The sequence below is a fragment of the Salmo trutta genome, chromosome 13, assembly GCF_901001165.1.
Source record: "Salmo trutta chromosome 13, fSalTru1.1, whole genome shotgun sequence".
Classification (NCBI taxonomy): Eukaryota; Metazoa; Chordata; class Actinopteri; order Salmoniformes; family Salmonidae; genus Salmo; species Salmo trutta.
In genome coordinates this window covers 62,520,424-62,527,349 of record NC_042969.1, presented here as the reverse complement: position 1 = coordinate 62,527,349, position 6,926 = coordinate 62,520,424, and the positions used below count along the sequence as shown (strand labels likewise).

General features: G+C 41.0%; 1 pseudogene; it reads left to right on the top strand.

Annotated features, from left to right (window-relative positions):
- The first annotated feature begins 348 nt into the window (after nucleotides 1–348).
- On the top strand, nucleotides 349–4,312 carry LOC115206810 (T-box transcription factor TBX2b-like; annotated as a pseudogene).
- Nucleotides 4,313–6,926: the final 2,614 nt, after the last annotated feature.

The window sequence follows — 6,926 nt, the reverse complement described above, 5'->3', positions numbered from 1 at the left end:
TTAGAAGGCACTAGCCTCGCCAGTTTGTCCGCGAGCTACACAGTCTCAGAGGCTGCCTGCGCAATCAAAGCGTGACAGACGGGGAACTGCGACTCCCTGATTGGTCGATTCGCGAATTCCTCAAGAGTTCCATACAAGGTGAGGAGGGGGGAAACAGGACAAACCAAGTAGCGTGCATACAGCCCTTCAGTGACGGGGGTGGCTCCAAAGCCCATGCAGTATTTGTCCATACCAACCTTGCATGAAGTAGCAATGATCCAAACCACATAATTAATTATGGATAAGATAGTCAGTCATCTGTTCAAGTCGCCCCCACTCAGCTCTCCCCCTCTCTCACTCTCCGAAAAAATGGATGGAGAAACAATGTTTCTCATGGGGGTCGTGAGAATAACGCCTCGTCATTAACCCCATTAATAATGCAACATGTACCGGGGCTTCCTTTCAACAGAGTGACTTCTGTTCGGTGTGTTTAACGGGACACTATGTGTGTGGGAGAATATATCAGAATAAATAATGTTGAGAAAAACACGTGACCCTATATATAGGTCAGTTCAATATTAGGCCTGGACCTATAGGGTCCATAGGCCGAGTTAAGGACTACTACTACTACTACCACTACTACTACTACTACTACTACTACTGCTGCTACTGCTACTGCTACTGCTACTGCTACTGCTACTGCTACTGCTACTGCTAGTTAATTCTAACGTCTTGGTTAGGCCTATTTTTCATTGTTTATCTTGTTTACACCCAGCACTGTTTAATATATTTTCTCCCATTTCCTGTCCACAGATCACACAGCTGAAGATTGATAATAACCCTTTTGCCAAAGGATTCAGAGACACCGGAAATGGAAGGGAGAGAGAAAAGGTAAGCATAGGCTATGTCGATTCGCCCATCACATCGTGTAGTCTAGCCTACTTCTATATAAATTATATTATCATAATACGATCGTATGCATAGGACATATGTTATTGCATGTTTTAACCATGCCCCAACGTTATTCCATTAATCTGTTTATTAGTTAACAAATAAAAATGACAAAATGCATGCTATTCTCGCTCCTGATGTAGGCTTATCATTGAATGTAGGTCGGCCCACAGCTGCCCTGATGTCATGTTAATGGTGTATGGATGCCTTACTTGAATACATGTACCCACTATTATTAAAAGGGAAACCGTTCAACTCTAGGAAACAGTTGACCCTTCCCTCCATGCGGATGTATGAAGACCAATGCAAAGCAGACCGAGACGGGGCGACTCTGATGCCTCGTCTAGTGAACCAACAACCGGCAGAGATGGGGCACACTCTCCAATCGGACCTGGATCCAGCCCGCTTAGGTTCAGTCGAATCAGCCCAGGTAAGATAAATTATATTCAACCTAATCTCAATTCGTTTGATAGGCTTAAACATAATAATGCTATTGTGGCCAATGGCATTTAGATTTACGGTGGGCTGACATAAGTAGACCAAAGGCCAACTCCTATAACAATTTAGCCTATTATGAGAATAGGTATAGGCCTATACCACATTGTGTATTGCAACAGTATAGGTTTGTGTTTCACTACATTTCATGTATTATGTCCAAGTAATATACATTTAAAATTTACAGAATATAAATCTATGTGACAATTTACCAAGAAAACACAGTGTTATAGAACGTTTTCTATTTACAAAATGTACTTTATTGGTTTTCAGCAGCTCCTGTTCTTCAGATGTAAAATGTTATTATGTGACAGGCTATTGTTCAACTCACTTATTATTGAACTATGAAACAACTGTTTCGTGTTGTAATGCATAGACTTAATCAGGCTATTTGACCATCGAAGAACAGCAGCTGCTGACTGGTCAACTTTCCATTCATAAGTCTATTTACTCTGAGGAAACAGAGAGAGTTGTCCTCCTAAAAATACAACACAAAGCCCCCATGTTAACGCTCCGAGTAAAACTCTTGGGCTGACATGTAGGAAGGAAACGGTTAGACAAGGCATGTTGACACTAAATCATGACTGTACAATTAAAATCATCACTTACACAGTGCGTGTGGGTGTGCTTGTGAATGTTTTAACCACTGCCGTTTCAACGGATATTTTACTTTCCATTATTAATTCTCTTAAAATGTATTAAATTAAGTCTGAGCATGACATGGCATTTTGTCAGTTATTTTGCATTTAAGCCTACAAAACATACAGCCAATTCTGACTACAACTTTTTTTTATAACAGATGATAAAACCTGTACTGACAGTGAGCAAGAACTTGATCATCTGGATGAGCGTTGTACCGCATCGAACAGCCCTGGACCGGAGCCGTCCTCTCCCTTCAGCCCGAGGTGCGAGGACCGGGTGAAGGATAAGCCGAGTCTGGAAAAGAAAGACGACTATCCGGACTCAAGAAAGTCGAGCGACTCCATACTCAGCATAAGGAACCTTGAGAAAGGAGACAAAACGGAGAACAGGCACAGGAAAGACACTACAGATTCGTCAAAAAAGGACACCACAGACAGCGGCGGGATAAGCGCGAGCAAGGAAAGTTTCTCCCCGCTCATGGTTCAAACAGAGAGTCCATCACACTTCAGCGCGAGCCACCTGCAGAGTCTGGCCCTGTCTGGCTTGCACAGCCAGCAGTTTTTTAATCCAATGAACGCCGGACAAATGCTATTTCACCCTGGACAGTTAGCTATGGGCCCAGGTGCGTTTTCTGCCATGAGCATGGGACATCTATTGGCCTCGGTATCCGGAGCAAGTGGTATGGAAAACGGCAGCCTCTCCGCCCAGGGCACCGGGGGCGCGCCGAACCCTTTCCCCTTCCATCTGTCGCAGCACATGCTCGCCTCTCAGGTAAGAGAGACTTTAATTCTACCCGGCAACAATTGTTTGTTTGAACTCAGTGATCACTTATAGCCCTTTATGCTCGTTTGATGGCGCCAACACCGTTGGGGGCCTCATTATTTGGCACTAGAATAGACTTTGACTAATGAAGCACGAGGTCTTACAAGTAACCTAAAGTATGTGCAAACGTAGTGCCTAAAGTCCACTGTAGACGCCTTGCATTGTGTCATTTGACTGGCCAGATTTAGCATGCCCAATCTCGGCATAACTAAAAATGCGCAGCATGTTGTTGAGTTATCAGGTCACTGCCACTAGGATTAGGGGGTCCTGGGGCTCTTGCACACTTACCGCAGTGATGTGGACGCATGCTGCCAGAACAGCGACCAAAACATGTCTAGGCCTATATTATTATTATTATTATTATTATGAACAACAGTTCTGTTAATGGTGTTTCAAAGCAGTCTGATATTTGTTTTAAAAGAACATGCTTTAGAAGAGCACCATAAATCAACCACTCATAGGGAATGTGTGGAGTAAAAACGAGAGGCCTGGCTTTTATTTGCCTCCCTTTGGATTGCGAATAAGCGTTCTCCTTTTTAACATCCCATCCATATAACCTTCATTATTCTAATGGGTTCTTTAACATCGGAGAAGACGACTTCCTTGTAGGTTTAATTATTGAAGTGAACTAGCTATTCAGGCCGCGCGTAATTTGGTCGTTGAGCGGCCTCCCCAAGGTTCAGTAAGCCTAGTCATTTGGTCTGAATATATCACTATCACGGTCCCAGTACTAACTGGCATTTTCTCCTGTCTGATTTCAGGGCATTCCCATGCCGACCTTTGGAGGCCTGTTCCCCTACCCGTACACCTACATGGCTGCCGCTGCAGCCGCGGCCTCCGCCATGCCCGCTAGCACTACAGCCAGCTCGCTCTCGAGGAATCCCTTCCTCACCAGCTCCCGCCCCCGGCTCCGGTTCAACCCTTACCAGATCCCCGTGTCTATGGCCCAGAGCACAAGTCTATTCACCACCGGCCTGCCAGGTGGCCTAAACCCCAGCTCCGAGTCGTCCAAATCGGGCAGCAGGGAGACGAGTCCCGTGCCTGAGCTCCACAACCACAAAGCGGGGTCGAGTCATAGGACCAGCTCCCCCAAATCGATGAAGGACTCTATCAATGAGCTCCAAAACATCCAGAGACTAGTGAGCGGGCCTGGAGAGCCAGAGAGAGACGTACCCCCCGAGAGACTCTCCTAAGTGATCTCACTAATGGAATAATATATTCCACCACGACTTGGCTTGAAATATCAGAGGACTTTATTAGAAATTTTGTACAGCACATTACGCGAGGAAATGTCAATACAGGCCTACCTTTTCGCGCGCCTGGACTGAGAAAAGAGGCAGGGAATGAAGGAGAGAGAACCAGCGTCGTCACTTACTGTTTCTGTGTGGGGTACGCTTTCAATATTATAGGAAATTGAAGCATCGAAATAATATGAAAACCAAAAGTGGGCACTGAATTTTTAGGCGTCTGGCTAAAACTTGAGCACACTAAGAGGAGGAGGATTTCCTAAGGAGGAAAACCTACTAACAACATTCTTCATGTAGAGCATATTGATGTTAAACGAAAGGTGGCAACGTCGTGGCATTGTTTTTAGGGACTGAAGAGAGAACAGTTTCAAACTATAATCAATAGACGTGCTTTTTTTAATGATGAGAGCACTACAGCAGCATAAGTACTGAATGAACACTGGTGCGCGTTTTGCCCGCATTATGGAGAAGGTGCAACCTGTAAAAACGACAGGAAAACAAGCTACATCCCAAACGTTTTTAAAACATAGGCTATTATTTCTAAAGGGATGGATAAAATCAACGTTCCGTGAAAAATAATTGATAGAAGAACGCTTAGGCCTATCATTTCAGATTTTTGTTTGAATTATTTATGTGATTAAAATAAATTCTGTAAATAAGCTATAAAGGAATCCAAGAATATGCAATTGGTATTAATTTATTTAAGACTGTACATTGACGTGTATATAATATTTAGAGTTTAACTCGTTTGCTTTTTATTCTTTTTTATTTCACATGAACGTATTCTGTAAATGAAAGCTATTTAGCGCTTGTTGGTTTGAACCAGAAAGTCTTTATCTGTAATGCATAGCTGATTATCTGCCTGTGACACGTGAAGGAAACAATCATGTGTGCCATGTTTATCTGCAATCTCTGTCTGCAAAAACTAATATCAGAAAAGAGAGAAAATAGAGATAGATAAAAAGAAAGCTGCCTATTTGTCACATTACCTGACTATTATTCTGCAGGAGAGGCAGAGATATAGGAAAACCTCAGGTCATTTCTCTCCAACACAGGAGAGAATGATAACACTTCTCTTTAAATGGGGCATAATGCATATCTCTATATATATAAATATATTTACAATTGAAAGCATATCTCGCTTATGCTGGTTGTGATTTTTTGTTGAATTATCTCACCATTTCAATAAAAAAACTATGTGTTAAGTTGTGTTCACTCATATTTTGTATCTACTGGATACAGTTAAAGTACCTACTGGATACAGTTAAAGTACCTACTGGATACAGTTAAAGTACCTCCTGGATACAGTTAAAGTAGCTACTGGATACAGTTAAAGTATCTACTGGATACAGTTAAAGTACCTCCTGGATACAGTTAAAGTACCTCCTGGATACAGTTAAAGTATCTACTGGATACAGTTAAAGTACCTACTGGATACAGTTAAAGTATCTACTGGATACAGTTAAAGTATCTACTGGATTACAGTTAAAGTATCTACTGGATACAGTTAAAGTACCTACTGGATACAGTTAAAGTATCTACTGGATACAGTTAAAGTACCTACTGGATATAGTTAAAGTATCTACTGGATACAGTTAAAGTACCTCCTGGATACAGTTAAAGTATCTACTGGATACAGTTAAAGTACCTACTGGATACAGTTAAAGTATCTACTGGATACAGTTAAAGTATCTACTGGATACAGTTAAAGTATCTACTGGATACAGTTAAAGTACCTACTGGATACAGTTAAAGTATCTACTGGATACAGTTAAAGTACCTACTGGATACAGTTAAAGTACCTACTGGATATAGTTAAAGTACCTACTGGATACAGTTAAGTATCTGTTTCTGTGTGGGGTACCTACTGGATACGGTTAAGTATCTTTGAAATTCATAATAATAATACTTTAATTAATATTAATAATGTATATATGCTACCTATTATTATATTATAGCTTTATTATTATTATTATTATTATTATTATTATCTCCCAACATCAGATGAATGAGGCCTCTAAATGAATGATAATACCCCTAACAAATTGAAATAAGACCTGTTGTTCTCTGAGTGTATGGTGCCCCCTGTCGGCAGTATGTTTGAGGATAAATTAAAATTTTTCAGCCCAGTATTTCTCTAGTTCTTTGTCAGTGATTATTGTGTAACAAATTCAGACGAATTATTACATTATACCATCTTGAAAAGGCAAATTTATTTATTGTAGGTTTCTGTTCATAAGAACAATGTAGAATGTATAACTGTCATTAGTTACAAGTCAGTTTATTCTCATAACAATTAGGCCTATAATTGTCATATTTACATTGCGATGCCGTTGAATAGAGGAGCGTGAGTGATGACATTCAAGCCATCTCTTTTTAAACGGAGCTACTGTTCGTGTTTCTATCAGTGTTTCCTGTAGTATTGTCTGTATTCTACTATTAATAGAACTAATAGTAATATAGGAGTATTTATAGGAGGGCGCGACAAGGAACTTCCGTCTCCCCTTCTCCCCTTCAACCGTATATTTCCTCTGCACGTTCAGTAGCACTTGGCCTATAGACGCAGTTAACTGTTTGAGTGAATGAGAAAAACTGTATGACACACACATACAGTAGCCTAGGGTAGTCCATAGGTCTACTCAAATCAACAAGAATTGACATTTAAGGAGGGTCAAATGAATAATAATTTTCCTTAAGAAATTTGCCACAAATTAAATTTAACAGTAGCGCCCAACATGTCATAGGACTTATAAGCTTTTTTGTTGACGAATGGCTTACAGAAACTGAAGG